The 18070-nt window shown below is 45.5% G+C and overlaps 1 protein-coding gene across 3 annotated transcripts in view; it reads right to left on the bottom strand.

Annotated features, from left to right (window-relative positions):
- LPIN1 (lipin 1) overlaps positions 1 to 18070 on the bottom strand; it is a 291411-nt gene that overhangs the window by 143945 nt on the left and 129396 nt on the right. Inside the window, exon 1 of one of the 3 annotated variants that reach the window (XM_073568240.1) lies at positions 906 to 1256. The exons of the other annotated variants lie outside the window; for them this stretch is intronic. The gene's annotated coding sequence lies outside the window, so the exon portion shown is untranslated. Of the gene's footprint in view, positions 1 to 905; positions 1257 to 18070 lie in introns of those variants that run through there. 3 annotated transcript variants of the gene reach the window in all.

The raw sequence follows: 18070 nt of genomic DNA, 5'->3' as shown, positions 1-18070 counted from the left end.
AGCCCTCACTACCCCCAGCCAATGACATCCCGCCCTGGGAAACAAATCTCAGTTTGAAGGAAAATATACAAATTACAAAAAGGCTGAGAACAAAATCCTCTCCACCCTCAGGAAGCCATCACAGCTGGGCCTACAGAGCCAGCACCAGAAGCTACTGGACAAACCAGAAGCAGGGGCAGATGTCCTGATCCCGATCACCAGGCCATGGCCAAACTGCATATAGGAACAGGCAGCGCAGCAATGTATCAGCCACACACAGGACCAGGTCCCTGCTCAGGGCACCTTCACTGGGAGCACACGACAGATTGAGAGGCGTCCATAGATTTCTAACATAATATTTATATATTTACTTAATAAAAGCAGTGTACCGGTAATGCAACAATGTATCAGAATATTATCTATGTCTGTAAATATATCACATGGATTAAAGTACTATAAATACTGAGATAGATAGATAGATAGATAGATAGATAGATAGATAGATAGATAGATAGATAGATAGGAGATAGATAGATAGATTGATATGGATAAATAGATAGATAAAGAGATAGATAGATAGATAGATAGATAGATAGATAGATAGATAGATAGATAGATAGATAATAGAGATAGATATGAGATAAATAGATAGATAGATACATAGATAGATGTGAGATAGATAGATAGATAGATAGATAGATAGATAGATAGATAGATAGATAATAGAGATAGATATGGGATAGATAGATAGATATGGATAGATAATAGCTAGATATGAGATAAATAGATAGATAGATAGATGATAGATAGATAGAATGAGCAGCATAGAGAGAATCCATGGATGGAGTGGCTGGAATCCCAGATAGATAGGGGCAGGCAGCTGGGAGTCCTCAGCACATCCAATGACTAAATGCAGAATGACTTACAGCTGATGATCAGAGACTGGAGAAAAGATCCAATGAAGTCGGTGCCCGGCAGCCCCCCAGCCCTGCAGAGAGGCCCCTCTCCGGCCACAGAGCAGCCAGCAGTGGGGGGACGCAGGGGGGACTCCGACCTCCGCAGTCACCGCGCAGAGGACACGTCTGTGGCCTGCATGGCAATGGTGTCTCCTCAGCTGTCAGTCAGTGCAGACCCCCAGGGCGCCTCCAGGAGGTCCCGGCACAGGCGGCAAGTTATGGGATGTGTGTGCTGTGCTGCATCCTCTGGGTGTGAGGCGGTGAGTGGAGGAGCTGGGTGTCTGCACCCATGCTGGCAATGACTGTGACGGAGCTGTGGGGAGGAGGCTGAGGTGATCCCTGCTGCCAATCCCAGGCCTGCACACTCTCAGCCCCATCCATCAGCCGCTGCTCAGGCTGGAGCCCCAGTGTGTCCAGGCGGTCATGCTCTACCTCAGGCTGCCACTAATCCCCTGCACTGTGCAGGCAATGAATAGGTGCTGCTGCTGCTGGCCTTACCAGCCTCTCACCCTGCTCTATAGTGCAGGTGGAAGCCATTGTTATGTGAGACAATCCGCAATACAGGTCATTGTGCAATAAAACATCTACCCAACCCCCAAAGACACTGCAAAGTTCAGAAAAGTTTTTTTTCAATCTTAAATAGTTTGAAGACTGTTATGGCAGCCATTAGTGTCCCTGCAGAACTGGTGTAGCGGCCATTCAGGTGTATGGGAAAGCTGAGCTATGACAACATGGCTGCCAGGGCAGGAACAAGGTATGGTGCTGTGGGAGGAACGGCCCCCGTCGAATGTCCGGGCCGGAACCAAGGGAGCCGTCATCTGGGTTCCGGGGGACAGAGTTCGAGGACGGACCGTTGTGACACAGATGGGCTGGGGGAGGGACCAATATAAAGGAGGCGGGGAATCCCCGGGACGATCAGTCAGCAGACCGGGACAAAGGCAGCAGGAGACTGGGAGCGACTGCAAGATAGAGCGACCTACCAGTGCCATGGAAGACGCCGACTGAGGACTCCAGATGGACGGCGCCAGGGCGATCATCCGAGATTTGCTGCCCCGCTTCAGGCTGCGGCCTACCCGCGGTCGCCCGCGGGTAGGCCGCAGCCATCTCACTCCAACCCACGGCTGCGGCCTACCCACAGTCACCCGCGGCCGCTGCCATCTCGCTCCAGCCCGCGGCTGCGGCCTGTTCCCCGCCACCCGCAGCCGCCCTGCTCTCACCAGTGGCCACAGCAAGTACAGTGCCGCCAGTGGCCACCACTGTCCCTCTCCGGTCCGCAGCAGGTGCCGAACCTCTGCTGGCCGCGGACTCCCCGTCGCAGCTGTTAGCGGCGCAGGTGGTCTGTGATTCGCCACACTACATCGCTGCCGCTTGCCCCAGTCCAGGGACTGCGGCCCATCCGTCCAAGGACTCCGCCGGGGCTCCAGTGTCATCAGCGCGCCAGAGCAACTGGGCCCAGCGACTACTACGCCGAAAAACCACCATCCCGAACGGCGAGGGACGTCTGGACGGCTAAGTTGACTATTTATTTACGGACCCGTAGTCGGCCATACAGCAGCCCTATAGTGACCGGCTATTGCCGGAGGTAGTCGTGTTCTACCCGTTTCTCTTTGCTTGTTTTAGAGCCCCTGCGAGGGCAACCCGTGTTACCCCTTTTGGTGATCAAGCCGTGACTGAGGAAAGTTCCCTCTAGTCTTATAAACGTTATTATAGAAAGCACCAAATTGTCTCGCGACTCGTCACTGCATCCTGCGTACCTGCAATTGCCACAGTGCCCTAAGCAAATAAAACAAATGGTGCCCACCCCCCATTTCACCCTAAAATAAAGGAATGGTTCAGAGACTAAGGTAACATGACCCATAATCCCCCCACCCCTGGATGAGTCAGGTACAAGCTCTGATAAACACCTCCACTAGAATTGGTTCTTGTTCACTTAAAAAAAAAAACAGCAAAGTGAAAAAGGTGATGTACTTTAGTAGTGTGACTTAACAGGGAGTGCAATTTCAAAGTAAGATATGGATATCACCAGAACCAGCATGAGTACATGAATATGAAGCTAAAATCATCAACAGTATCTAAATAGGAAACTAGAGCTGTTGTGAACACTTTTGACCTGACTTCTGAGTTTGGGCTCCCTCTGGTGGTTGCTGCGGGTAATGGAGCTGGTCGGGTTGACAAAAGTCAATTACCTGAAGAGGATGATTGGAGATCAGGTGTTACAGACTTGGAAGATTTAAGTGAGCAAGCTTCCCTCAGTTGTTGCTGGTGATTTAGTTTTCTTCCTGTGCATTTTGAAGTCCGCTTGCCCCCTGCTTGGTCCTGCATTGTTCAGATAAGTTATTTGTTTGCTGGAATCTTTTTGTGTTTGATCCAGTTTTTGCCTTTCTCTGCTTTCTGCTTTGCTGTGTGGGTTCAGCATTGTTCCCTGCTGGGACCTCTGTTGGACCCCGTTCCATATGCCACAGCTCATGTCAGTCTGTTCAGTATTGCTAATCCCCTGTTATATCAGTATCTTTTGTTTTGCCTCCAGTTCACAACAGAATTCTGATCTAGTGGGCGAGAGGTTGTGTGGCCTCAGTATTTTTGCATATCAGACGTGTTGGATTTTTCTTATGGTTTTTTGCGTGATTGCAGACAGTATCTTCCCTGTCCTGTTCTATCTAGACAGTTTGCACCCCATCATTTGCTTCCTCTATTTTCTGCCTGTGTTTGTGCCTCATCTTGTCTCACCGGCAATATATGTTTGGGGGCTATCTATTCCTTTCGGGTTCTACTCCGGGGCAATTTAGCTTTCCCCTTTCTTGCTTTAGGCTTAGTTAATTCTTTGGCTGTGCCAAGGCATCTAGGGCATCGTAGGCACATCCCACAGCTAATTCTAGTTGTCTTGTTAACTTAGCGGATTGCAGAACCCTAAAACTAACAACCTTTCTGGTTATCTGGTTGCCTAGCTTATTCCCCGGCTATCCTCCTTGGTGACCTAATCATAACACAGAGCCATCAATTGTACATGAATATGGTATTAGAGTCATCAATAAATACATAATCAGAACCACCCATCAGTACATGACTGCATTATCAGAACTACCATTAGTACATGACTGCATCACCACAGACACCATCAGTACATGAGTGCATCAGGAGACCCATCATTAGCACATGAATACAGCACTTGAACAACCATAAGTACATGAATACATCACCAGAAGCACTATCAATGTATGAATTCATCACTAAAAGCACCATCAAGGCCAGGTATGGTATGGTGCCCTAGGCAGAAAAAAGTGCCCACCCCCACTTCACCCTTAATAAAGGAATGGGTCAGAAACTAAGGTAACAAGACTCCTAACCTCCTTGATGGGTAAGGTAGAAAGGTCTAATAACCACTTCTAATAGAATTGTTACCTATTTCACAAAAAATACCAGTAACAGTAAAATAAAAAAGTATACTTTAGGGGTGTGACATAAACGGGAGTGCAATTTCAAACTTAGGTATGCAATAATTCATTGTTTGCAGACCATTTACAAAATACCAGGAACAAATAGCGATATTCATCCCTGATTCAATTATCAATAAAGGGATATGTATGATGATTTTTGAGTTTGTCATGCAACAAATACAGCTTGCAACAAAACTGATGGTTGCTCTGGTGATTTATTAATGAACTGATGGTGGTTTTGGTGCCGTTTTCATGTACTCATGGTGGTTCTGGTGTGTATTCCTGTAGAGATGATTGTTTTGGTGATCTATTCCTGTACTGATGGTGGTTATGGTCATGTATTCATGTACTTGTGGTGACATATTCGTGTACTGATGGTGGCTGTGATGATATTCTGCTTATCTGACATAATAATCATGTAGTGGTGTTTGTTTTGGTGCTGTATTCATGTACTTCTAATGGCTCTGATGATGTATTCATGTAGTGATGATGATTCTGGTGATGCATTCATCACCAGAACTAGCATGATTACATGATTATGAAACTAAAATCATCAAAAGTACATAAATAGAACACTAGAGACATCAATTGTACATGAATATGGCACTAGAACTATCAGTATATCAATAAATCAACAGACCTACCATAAGTTCATGAATACATTAACAAAACCACAATAAGTACAAGGATACTTTACCAGAAGCGCCATTAATACGTGAATGCATCACTAGAAGCACCATCAGTGCATAAATACAACACCACAACCACCATCACTACATGAATATCTCACCAGAAACACCATCAGTACATGAATACACCACCAGAACCAAGCCTAGTACAGCAATCAATTGTGATGTCAATTGTAATGTCAGATAAAACATAAAAAGGCAGAAAAAATAAAGAGTTAAATGGCAAATGACTACAACAGTGTTTTTTTCTCAAAGTACAATACTTTTGCTTTTAGGACAAGGGATTCAGTGCTGGACTAGTTAAAAGAACTCAGGAAGTGCTAATAGTTAACAGGTTAGGGGCGCAAACTACTTCACTTTTTCCACTTCACTTATATTGATGACATAAACTTAGGAACAGTCATCAATATGAGATCAGTGGGGGTTTGGCATGTGGCACCCCCATCAATTAGCTGCTACCAGCTCTGACAGCATATGGATGTAAACGGTGTACAGAGCAGAGGTCCACTGCTCCATCACACTGATCAATGGCCGCTGACGGGTATTGCAGATCAATTCCTATTCATTTGACTCTGGTGCTCTTAATCTGGTGATTGACTACAGTGGCCATATGCCTTCCAGTCATCTGAGCATGTCAAATCACAGGTCTCATCATCAGGTGGCCACAGAAAGGGGCAGCATGTCTTGGAGCTGCATGGGTTAGACTAGGTGAGTACACATCAGCTGGATAATCCCTTTAGGATTGAGATCCAGGGACACTTACTAACTTACTAAGTGTCGGGATTCTGGCATATATGAGATATACCACATTTAAAGGGATCACGACAGGTCCCCCATGATCTCCAGGCTCCAACACACCAACATTTGTATATTTCTTTAAAAATACCCTGCCTAACCAGCCCTAAACACATTTTATAAGCTAAATTAGTATTTCTTTCCCCAGACTAGTCTTCCCACTCATTTATATTATCACGCCCCTGTGGGTGTGATATCATGATTTGCTAGCGTCGGAGTCATCACCTTGGGGAATCTCTGCTTTTTTCTTCCCCTGTGATCCTGCCTCAGAAGCCACAGTGTAGCAATTGTCAATGTAAAAATCTGTCTTCACTGAATACAGATTTTACCTGAGAAATGAGGATTTTGATAATGACTGATTAGTCCAGAAAGAGAAAGAAGCAGATTTCTCTGATAACATATATTACAAAGTTGCTTATTTTCACGTGTACAATTGATTTATGACATAAAAATGAAAACAATGGTCAGTCCAATGTTTCCATATTGGGGAAAATTTTGCACTACGGTATCATCATCGGTACAACTTCCAATGTCATCTCCATAGTAATGTGCAAGAGTAAATATGAGAATTTCCTTACTGATTTCCATCTTTATTTTTGCTGATGGGGCAGTGATCTAATTGTTAGTAATTTAACAGTGGGAATACTCCATCCGGTTTTAGTCGATTGTGTGCACGGATTTCCAAAGTGACAAGCAGTTATCTCATCTGTACCAATGAAGACAACAGCTGTCACTCTGTGGATCAGCAACGTATGTGCCGTATTACATAAGGACATATCATGTCAGTTATTATCCATTGTGACCGTGTATAAGGGAAGATGTACGTGGATAAGAGGATTAGGGTCAGACAACTCCACGGCGCGCGCTGTGTTCTGCACCACACTGGGAACACGAGACATTCCGGCACAAGGACGATTTTGATATTGACCAAGCCTATTTTGACCTTAATGACCTGGCCATTTTTTGCAATTCTGACCAGTGTCCCTTTATGAGGTCATAACTCAGGAACGCTTCATCGGATCCTGGCGATTCTGAGATTGTTTTTTCGTGACATATTGGGCTTCATGTTAGTGGTAAATTTAGGTTGATAATTTTTGCGTTTATTTGTCAAAAAATCAGAAATTTGGCGAAAATTTTGCAATTTTCAAATTTTGAATTTTTATTCTGTTAAACCAGAGAGTTGTGTGACACAAAGTAGTTACTAAATAACATTTCCCACATGTCTACTTTACATCAGCACAATTTTGGAAACAAAATATTTTTTTGTTAGGAAGTTATAAGGGTTAAAAGTTGACCAGCGATTTCTCATTTTTACAATAAAATTTACAAAACCATTTTTTTAGGGACCACCTCACATTTGAAGTCACTTTGAGGGGTCTATATGGCAGAAAATACCCAAAAGTTACACCATTCTAAAAACTGCACCCCTCAAGCTACTCAAAACTACATTCAAGAAGATTATTAACCCTTCAGGTGTTTCACAGGAACTAAAGCAATGTGGAAAGAAAAAATGGACATTTTAATTTTTCCAACAAAAATTTTCTTTTAGCATCAATTTTTTCATTTTCACATGGGAAACAGGATAAAATGGATCCTAAAATTTGTTGGGCAATTTCTCCTGAGTACAACGATACCTCATATGTGGTCATAAACCACTGTTTGGGCGCACGGCAGGGCTCAGAAGGGAAGGAGCGCCATTTGACTTTTTGAATGGAAAATATGCTGGAATATTTAGCGGTTGCCATGTCGCGTTTGGAGAGCCCCTGTGTGCATAAACATTGGAGCTCCTCCACAAGTGACCCCATTTTGGAAACTAGACCCCCCCAAGGAACTTATCTAGATGCATAGTGATCACTTTGAACCCCCAGGTACTTCACAAATTGATCTGTAAAAAAAAAAAATACTTTTTTTTCACAAAAATTTTCTTTTAGCCTCAGTTTTTTCATTTTCACATGGGCAACAGGATAAAATTGATCCTAAAATTTGTTGAGCAATTTCTCCTGAGTGCACAGATACCTCATATGTGGTCATAAACCACTGTTTGGGTGCACAGCAGGGCCCGGAAGGCAAGGAGCACCATTTGACTTTTTGAATGGAAAATTAGCTCCAATCGTTATCGGACACCATGTCGCATTTGGAGAGCCCCTGTGCACCTAAACATTGGAGCTCCCCCACAAGTGACCCCATTTTGGAAACTAGACCCCCTAAGGAACTTATCTAGATGTGTAGGGAGCACTTTGAACCCCCAAGTGCTTCACAAAAGTTTATAACACAGAGCAGTGAAAATAAAGAATAATTTTTTTTTCCTCAAAAATGATTTTTAGCACACTATTTTTAATTTTCACAAGGCTAACAGGAGAAATTGGACCACAAATCTTGTTGTCCAGTTTGTCCTGAGTACGCTGGTACCCCATATGTGGGGGGGAACCACTGTTTGGGCACACGGCAGGGCTCAGAAGGGAAGGAGCGCCATTTGACTTTTTGAAATGCAAATTACTTCCAATCGTTAGCGGACACCATGTCGTGTTTGGAGAGCCCCTGTGTGCCTAAACATTGGAGCTCCCCACAAATGACCCCATTTTGGAAACTAGACCCCCTAAGGAACTTATTTAGATGTGTGGTGAGCACCTTGAACCCCCAAGTGCTTCACAAAAGTTTATAACGCAGAGCCGTGAATATAAAAAAAAATATTTTTCCCTCAAAAAATTATTTTTTAGTGCACAATTTTTTATTTTCACAAGGGTACCAGGATAAATTAGACCCCAAAATTTGTTGTCCAGTTTGTCCTGAGTACGCTGGTACCCCACATGTGGGGGGGAACCACTGTTTGGGCACACGTCGGGGCTCGGAAGGGACGTAGTGACATTTTGAAATGCTGACTTTGATGGAATGGTCTGCGGGCATCATGTTACATTTGCAGAGCCCCTGATGTACCTAAACTGTGGAACCCCCCACAAGTGACCCCATTTTGGAGACTAGACCCCCCAAGGAACTTATCTAGATGTGTGGTGAGCACCTTGAACCAGGGCTGTGGAGTCGGAGTCGTGGAGTCGGAGTCGGAGTCGGTGCTCATTTTGGTGGAGTCGGAGTCGGAGTCGGTATAAAATGGACCGACTCCGACTCCTAAAATATATAATAAATTGGGTACAGTAATTCAATGCAGGATGTGCTGAATATTTTTTCATAGGAGTTTGGGAAAGTTATGAAATGTCCTATAAATGGCTGTTCTATTCCTGATCTAAGGCTACATTCACACACAGCGTTTTTCCTGTGTTTTTTGAGGATACGTTTTTCAGCTGCAAAAGCTGATCATCTTTTTAAAAAACCGCATCACCTGGAAGGTTTTTGAGCTCATAGATAATGTTTTCAATAGCAAAAGCAGATTAGAAATCTGCTCTATCTATATATCCATTTATCCATATCTGTCTATCCATATCGTATCTGTACCAAAAAGAATGAAAACCGGGTAGTACACCAATATATATTCTGTTCTATCTAAATATCTTGATTATTGGATCATAAAAATGATTAAATGTCTGAGGTTCACATTGTACTACAATAAATTTTTCACTTAAATATAAGCAATATGTGTGGGAGTCGGAGTCGTGGAGTCGGAGTCGGTGGAAGGGAAATTGAGGAGTCGGAGTCGCAGGTTTGGCTTACCGACTCCACAGCCCTGCCTTGAACCCCCAAGCGCTTCACAGAAGTTTATAACGCAGAGCCGTGAAAATAAAAAATATTTTTTTTTCCTCAAAAAAAAAAATGATTTTTAGCCTGCAATTTTTTTTTCACAGGGGTAGCAGGATAAATTGGACCCCAAAAGTTGTTGTCCAGTTTGTCCTGAGTACGCTGATACCTCATATGTGGGTGGGGACCACTGTTTGGGTACACGTCGGGGCTCGGAAGGGAAGTAGTGACATTATGAAATGCAGACTTTGATGGAATGGTCTGCGGGCATCATGTTACATTTGCAGAACCCCTGATGTACCTAAACTGTGGAACCCCCCCACAAGTGACCCCATTTTGGAAACTAGACCCCCCAAGGAACTTATCTAGATGTGTGGTGAGCACCTTGAACCCCCAAGTGCTTCACAGAAGTTTATAACGCAGAGACATGAAAATAAAAAATATTTTTTTTTCCTCAAAAAAAATGATTTATAGCCAGCAATTTTTTTTTTCACAAGGGTAGCAGGATAAATTGGACCCCAAAAGTAGTTGTACAGTTTGTCCTGAGCACGCTGGTGCCCCATATATGGGGGGAACTATTGTTTGGGCACACGTAAGGGCTCGGAATGGAAGTAGTGGCGTTTTGAAATGCAGACTTTGATGGAATGGTCTGCGGTCGTCATTACATTTGCAGAGCCCCTGATGTGCCTAAACAATAGAAACCCTCCACAAGTGACCCCATTTTGGAAACTAGACCTCCCAAGTAACTTATATAGATGCCTGGTGAGCACTTTGGACCCCCAAGTGCTTCACAGAAGTTTATAACGCAGAGACGTGAAAATTAAAAAAAAAATTTTTTCCACAAAAATATTTTTTTAGCCCCCAAATTTTTATTTCCCCAAGGGTACATGGAGAAATTAGACCCCCAAAGTTGTTGTGCAATTTTTCCTGAGTACGCTGATACCCCATATGTTGGGGTAAACCACTGTTTGGGCACACGTCGGGGCTTGGAAGGGAGGAAGCACCGTTTAACTTTTTGAACACAAAATTGGCTGGAATCAATGGCTGCACCATGTCGCGTTTGGAGACCCCCTGATGTGCCTAAACAGTGGAAACCCCTCAATTCTAACTCCAGCCCTAACCCCAACACACCCCTAACCACAGCCCTAACCCCAACACATCCCTAACCCTAATCCCAACCCTAACCATAACCCTAACCCCAACATACCCCTAACCCTAATCCCAACCCTAACCATAACCCTAACCACAAGCCTAACCCTAATTCCAACCCTAACTCTCTTCCAACCCTAACCCTCTTTCCAACCTAACCTTAACTCTCTTTCCAACCCTAACCCTCTTTCCAACCCTAACCCTCTTTTCAACCCTAACCCTAACCCTCTTTTCAACCCTAAACCTAATGGAAAAATAAAAATATTTTCTTTATTTTATTAGTTCTGCCTACCTATGGGGGTGATAATCGGGGGGTTTATTTACTTTTTCTTTCATTTTGATCACTGTGAGAGTGATCAAAATGAAAGAATGGAATCTGCAGCTGGCAGATTCGGGCGGGCGCACTGCGCATGCACCCGCCATTTTCCAAGATGGCGGCGCCCATCATCCGGACCCGAGGGACACCGGGAGGGACGGGGGGACTCAGGAGGTACCGGGGGGTGAGGGGGGGATCGGAGGCTGGTGGGGAGAAGAGGGAATGGGAGGGGGGCAGATGATGACAGCGGCGGCAGATCGCCGCTGTCATTCAGTTGCGGGGGGGCGATCGCCGGTAGGGGGGTGGAATCGGTGTCTCCAGCCATGTCCGATGCTACAGCAGTGTCGGACATGGCTGGATTGTAATATTTCATCAATTTTCATTGATGAAATATTACTATCGCTCTGATTGGCTGTTTCACTTTTAACAGCCAATCAGAGCGATCGTAGCCATGTGGGGGCGAAGCCACGCCCCCTGTGGTATATTACAAAGCCCCCTGTATCTGCGGGTCGGGTGACCTTTCAGTGACCTAGGTCACCCGACCCGCAGGGGGAGCTTTAAAGTCATGACGCCACATAGGCGTCACTGGTCAGATTTGAACCAGGTTTCATGACGCCTATGTGGCGTCATTGGTCGTGAAGGGGTTAATGAAATCAGTGTTGTCTTACAGAAAAATGGGATCTGAAAAAAGCATCCAGCATGGCTGACACCAGCATAGATGGATAAGAAAAGGGGCAGAATCTAGCTTCAAGGTGACCGGAGCTGCCATTCCTTATCCATTAGGTATTACCTGCTGTAACATATTACTGTGCTCTGTTATAAATTAAACCTTTCTATAAAGGTGCAGGAAAAACAATGTTATGCTTCTCGCCTATGTACGCCAAGATAGATATGACTAAGATTTATGAGAACCATGCGAGCCACAGATAGCAAAAATCAGTCACTGGCTGCGCTACTGCAGCCACGTAGGCTTTACTCTGAAACCTTGCAACGTTTTGGAAAAAAACACTTTAAAAAGCCTACGGATCTCAGCTGAGAAATCTGAGGCAGGTCCTTGGCGGATTCTCCCCGCCACGACAGAGTCGACTGATAGGTCTCTCCCTGTCAGGCAAAGAGACTGAAGCTGTAAATAACAACCATAGATGGGATACATGTAGAAGAGTGTATCTTTTGAGAATCCACCGGTACACAGGAGAACACTGAGCAAGTTATCTTGAATAAACAGCATTTACTTCTTATGGGTAAACGTGAGATAAGAATTCAGAAGTACACAGCAGTGCTGCTGGTATAATACAGTCAAAAGCGAAAGTAAAAGTTAACAACAATAAGAGAGCTTCCCTCCCCACAATACAGCAAACATATAACTTCACACTATAGCCATCTGCTGTCAGGCTAGTGTAAAGTCCTCCCTTCACTTATAATAAGTCCTGATCTGTTGCATATGCCAACACCCTTTCTCAACAGTAAGGACTTATTCAGTCAAACTGTGACGAAGAGTCAGCTTACGCTGAGTCGTTCTTAGAAAGAGTGGACCCTCTGGGCCGTGGCACCCACCCACCTAGGGAGAGCTGACCTAGTGAGAACCACCCCTATACAGGGAGTGTCAGGGGCAAGACCAAGGGGGTGAGCCACCACGGCTGCTGGACCAGACGGCCGGCTCAGGAAGACAAGACAAGGCAAGACGAGTCATTAATTCAAAGGAACCTCATTAAGGAAGACTTCAGGTACAACAGGTGCAAAACGTGAGCACACAGAACATAAAGCAGGGTGCGTGCAAGAGCTCGCCGAGGTCCAAGACTTGTGGAACTCTTCAGGGTGCAACAGCAAACGTGAACACAGAGTTCATGAAACAGGGTGCGTGCAATAGCATGCCGAGGTCCAGGCATGGAACGTGCAGATGGTACACGGACATCGGACTCCGGACAACAGTCCACGATCAACCAGGGCATCAGGGTCTGTAGCTCAGAGGGTGATCGGCAGGATCCGGACATCCAGTAGTTAGCCAGGGTTCCATGCAAGGAAACAAGAGTTAGTGACATGGTGCGTGTCAACGGACACGCCAGGATCAGGTTCACAGGACAGAGACCTGCGCATGCCGAGGGGCATGCCAGGAACGGGTCAGGTTCACAGGACGATGGCCTGTACATGCCAAGGGGCAAGCCAGGGACGGGTCAGGTTCACAGGACGGTGGCCTGCGCATGCCAAGGGGCATGCCAGGGACGGGTCAGGTTCAATGGCATCGGAATCCAGGGTGCTGGCATCGACCGACAGGGTCCAGGTATCTGGCTACGGACATCAGCTCCGGACAGCAGGCCGCAGTCATCTAGGTCCGGACCTCTGGCAGCGGTCGGCAGGTTATGGAATCCGGCAGGCAAACTAGGGTACAGAAAGGAGCAAAAGGAGACAAAGGCTTTGTGCAAGAGAAGCACGAAAAGGCACAGTGCGAGAACCAGCGTGAGTGCAAGGGAGCACAGAGACCACGGCTGGGAGCACAGGCAGGTGGTACCGACGATGGCAGTTGCAAGCAGGCACGACTAGAGGCGGCACTGCTGCGCGGCCACGCAGCCAGACCACTATAGCACTGGACGGGGCACGGCTGGGGCACACAGGCGAGCACGGCTAGAGGCGGCACGGCTGAGGCACGCCAGGTAGGCACAGGCGACCAGGCACGTGCACGTAGGCACGGAGCCACAAGGCAGGGCTAGGCAAAGACACAGGACAGAGACGCGTACAGCCAGTACGGCAAAGCCTAGTGCGAAATGTGCAAGAGCGCACGAAACATCAGGGACAATACAAATAACGAGGCAGAGACCTGCGCATGCAAAGAGCATGCCAGGGACAGGGACAGTCTAGCAACGGAGCGTAGGCCGAAGCCCAGAGCCGGGCCAAGGAAGGACCTTGGGACTAGACAGAGCACAGAGCGAGGCTTGCACGTGTAGAGACACGCCAGGGAGAGGGACAGTCTGGCAGCGGAGCATAAGCCGAAGCCCAGAGCCGGGCCAAGGGAGGACCTTGGGACTAGACGGGGTACACAGGCGAGGCAGAGTCCTGCGCATGCAGAGAGGCACGCCTGGGACAGGCGAGGCAGAGTCCTGCGCGTGCAGAGAGGCACGCCAGGGACAGGCGAGGCAGAATCCTGCGCATGCAGAGAGGCACGCCAGGGACAGGCGAGGCAGAGTCCTGCGTGTGCAGAGAGACACGCCAGGGACAGGCGAGGCAGAGTCCTGCGCATGCAGAGAGGCACGCCAGGGACAGGCGAGGCAGAGTCCTGCGCGTGCAGAGAGGCACGCCAGGGACAGGCGAGGCAGAGTCCTGCGCGTGCAGAGAGGCACGCCAGGGACAGGCGAGGCAGAGTCCTGCGCGTGCAGAGAGACACGCCAGGGACAGGCGAGGCAGAGTCCTGCGCGTGCAGAGAGACACGCCAGGGACAGGCGAGGCAGAGTCCTGCGCGTGCAGAGATGCACGCCAGGGACAGGCGAGGCAGAGTCCTGCGCGTGCAGAGAGGCACGCCAGGGACAGGCGAGGAAGAGTCCTGCGCGTGCAGAGGGGCATGCCAGGGACAGAGACAGAGGCAGGGTACCTGAAGCCACAAGCAGAGCGAGACATGAAACAAGGACAGAAACACAGAACAGACTTAGAGCAAACAAGGACTACAAGGCAAAGCAGAGCAGGGACAGAACATGGCACGAGGGACAACACAAGACATGGCACAAGACAAGAGACGGAATACAAGCACGGAGCGTGTGCAGAGATGCACGACAGAGCAGAGTGCAAGGGCACAGAATAGAGGGAGCGCCCCACAGACCCAGCAGCCATGCAGGGACACCACACAATACTCAGGCCCAGAGCATAGGAAGGGGCGGCCTGATATAGGGCATAGCACCTCCTCTTCCAGGTCAGGACCAGGGGAGCACTTCCGGGTTCAGATCCACAGGACAACAGAGCGCAGTCACATGATCAGAGTTCCAGGCACGACGAGACGACTGCAGATCCAGTGCTGAAACCTAGACAGGTCACATGATCAGAGTTCTAGACATGACGAGATGATTGCAGAACCAGACAGTGCAGGATCCAGGAAGGGACACATGACCAGGGATTCCAGACATGACGAGAAGATCACAGAAGGCAGAGCAGACAAGATATGCGAATGCACATCGCTCCAGGAGTTCTTGAGACAAAACAGACATGGCAGACATGGCGAACATGACACAAACCCAACTTTTTTATTAGTCTCTGGTGTTTATCAGCATTCAACGCCTTCGTGAAGATGTCTGCTGTCATTTCTTCAGTAGGACAATATTCTAACTTCAAGACTCCTTGTTCCTGATGATCTCTCAAGAAATGATAGTTCACATAAATATGCTTGTTTCTTGGATTGACTCTTTCCATCTGAGCAAGAACAAGACATCCTTGATTGTCCTCTTTCAATTTTGTCGGTTCCAATTGTGGTTGTCCTAAGTCTGTCAACAATTGTCTTAACCACAGAACTTCTTGACTTGCATGTGCTGCGGCAACATACTCTGCTTCTGTTGAAGACTGTCACAATTGACTGTTTCTTACTTGTCCAACTTATTGGTCCACCTGAGAGGAAAAAATATGTCCACTGGTAGATCTTCTGTCAGTTGGATCTCCAGCCCAATCTGCATCAATGTATCCTGTTAAAATGCAATTATCACTTGTGGGTAGTTTGAGCTTAACGTTGCTGGTTCCTTTCAAATAACGCATTACTCTCTTTACAGCATTCCAGTCAGCTTTATTTGGCTTTGACACCTTTCTACTCAGGATTCCTACTGCTGCTGTAATGTCTGGCCTTGTAACAGTCGCTAGATACAGTAGTTTTCCTATTGCTGTTCTGTACTCTTCATTATTTGGTAACATATTTTTCTCACTATTCATCTCTTTAAGATAATTAGTTTCCATTGGAGACTTTACTGTTTTTGCATCCTTCAATCCAAATTTTTCAGTTATGTCTTGAATCATGTGATTTTGATTCAGTAGGAAACTTCCGTCTTCTCTTTCTATCTGTATTCCTAGGTACTGTTTCACATTTCCCAAGCCTTTGATTTTGAAATGTTGCTTCAGGGTGGTTAGAATGTTTTCTTTATCCCTTTCTTGTTCAGAACAAATCAAAATGTCATCTACATATATGAGTACATAAATCCATCTATTCATCAGCCTTTTTGTGTACAAGCATGGATCAGCTTTGCTTCTTTGAAAATTTTCATGTGTAAGCACTTCTGTGATTTTGTCATTCCACGCTTTAGCTGCTTGCTTTAAACCATATATGCTTTTCTGTAATTTGCAAAGTTTGGGTTTCTTTCATCTTTGAATCCTGGAGGTTGATCCATGTAAATGTCTTCTGTTAAATCTCCATTCAAAAATGCTGTCTTTACATCCAGATGTATCAGTTCCACCTGTTTCATTGCTGCAACTGTAAGTAAAGTTCTTATTGTAGTATGTTTGACAACTGGAGCAAATGTCTCATCATAGTCTTCTCCATATTTTTGAGAATGCCCTTTAGCTACGAGTCTTGCTCGGTATCTTTCAGGTGTGCCATGTGTTTGGTATTTTACTTTAAAAATCCATTTACATCCTATGGCATTTCTTCCTTCTGGTAAATCTGTCAGTGTCCATGTATTTGAGTCATGCATGGATTTCATTTCTGTTTCTCTTGCTTCTATCCATTTATTAGCTTCTTCTTCAGGGAGTTTAGATATGTCTTCCCAAGAAGTAGATTCATAAATTTTACTTGTGCTTGTCTTGTATGAGAGACATTTTGGTGGTTTACCTTTGTTTTCCCTCATTGAACGTCTTGGTTCTGTGTCTGTTTGTAGTTGTATTTCTTAATTTTCAGTATTCTGTTCTTCATCAATTTCAACTACTTTCTCATCAGATACTTCTTCAGCTATGTCACTGCTGTTTTTCTCATTTTTTGTGTCAATTGAAATTATAGTGTCTTCATTTAGCTCCTCAATGAATGTCGCACTGTTACTCACCGTGACTGTGTTTTGGGATCTAGGATTCTGTATCCCTTGCAATTTTCACTATATTCAACATATATTCCCTCCATGGATCTGTTTTGAAGTTTGGAACGTTTGTCTGTTGGAATGAATATAAAAACTTTACATCCAAAAACTTTTAAATGATTGAGACTTGGTTTCATACCTTGCCACAGTTCATATGGAGTTTTCAGTTTTGTGGAAAAAGTCTGTTCTGTAGATATATAGCTGTCATTGCTGCCTCACCCCAATATTTCTCTGGTAGTTTGGAATCTGTCAGCATACATCTCATCATTTCTGTCAGAGTTCTGTTTTTCCTTTCTGCTACTCCATTTTGTTCAGGTGTGTAGGGAACAGTCTTTTGATGTTCTATACCATTTTGTCTTAAGTAGTTTTCTATTTTGTGACCTGTAAATTCACCTCCATTATCACTTCTGATGACAATTGGTTTCCTTCGAAATTTGTTACTCGACCTTGTTACATAGTCTACAAGTTTATCAAAAACTTCACTTTCGTTCTTAATTAAGTATGTGACTGTGTATCTTGAGTAGTCATCTATAAAAGTCACCATGTATCTATTTTACTCCTGATGTAGTCACTTTCCTGGGTCCACCTACGTCAGTATGCACCAAATCAAGTGGTCTTTTGCTTTTCATCTCACTTTCTTTTGGAATAGATATTCTTGTGGCTTTAGATTTTATACAACATTCACATCTTACGGTAATTCATAGAATCATAGGATCATAGAATGGTAGAGTTGGAAGGGACCTCCTGGGCCATCTGGTCCAACCCCCTGCTCAAAGCAGGAATCGCTAAATCATCCCAGTCAGATGTCTGTCCAGCCTCTGTTTGAAGACTTCCATTGAAGGAGAACTCACCACTTCTCGTGGCAGCCTGTTCCACTCATTGATCACTCTAACTGTCAAAACGTTTTTTCTAATATCTAATCTGTGTCTCCTCCCATTCAGTTTCATCCCATTGCTTCTAGTCTTTCCTTGTGCAAATGAGAATAAAGTTGATCCTTCTACAATGTGACAGCCCTTTAGATATTTGTAGACAGCTATTA

The sequence above is a fragment of the Dendrobates tinctorius genome, unplaced genomic scaffold (assembly GCF_039654945.1).
Source record: "Dendrobates tinctorius isolate UK_male_01 unplaced genomic scaffold, ASM3965494v1 ptg000021l, whole genome shotgun sequence".
NCBI classification, from domain to species: domain Eukaryota; kingdom Metazoa; phylum Chordata; class Amphibia; order Anura; family Dendrobatidae; genus Dendrobates; species Dendrobates tinctorius.
This window is presented reverse-complemented; position numbering and strand designations above follow the sequence as displayed.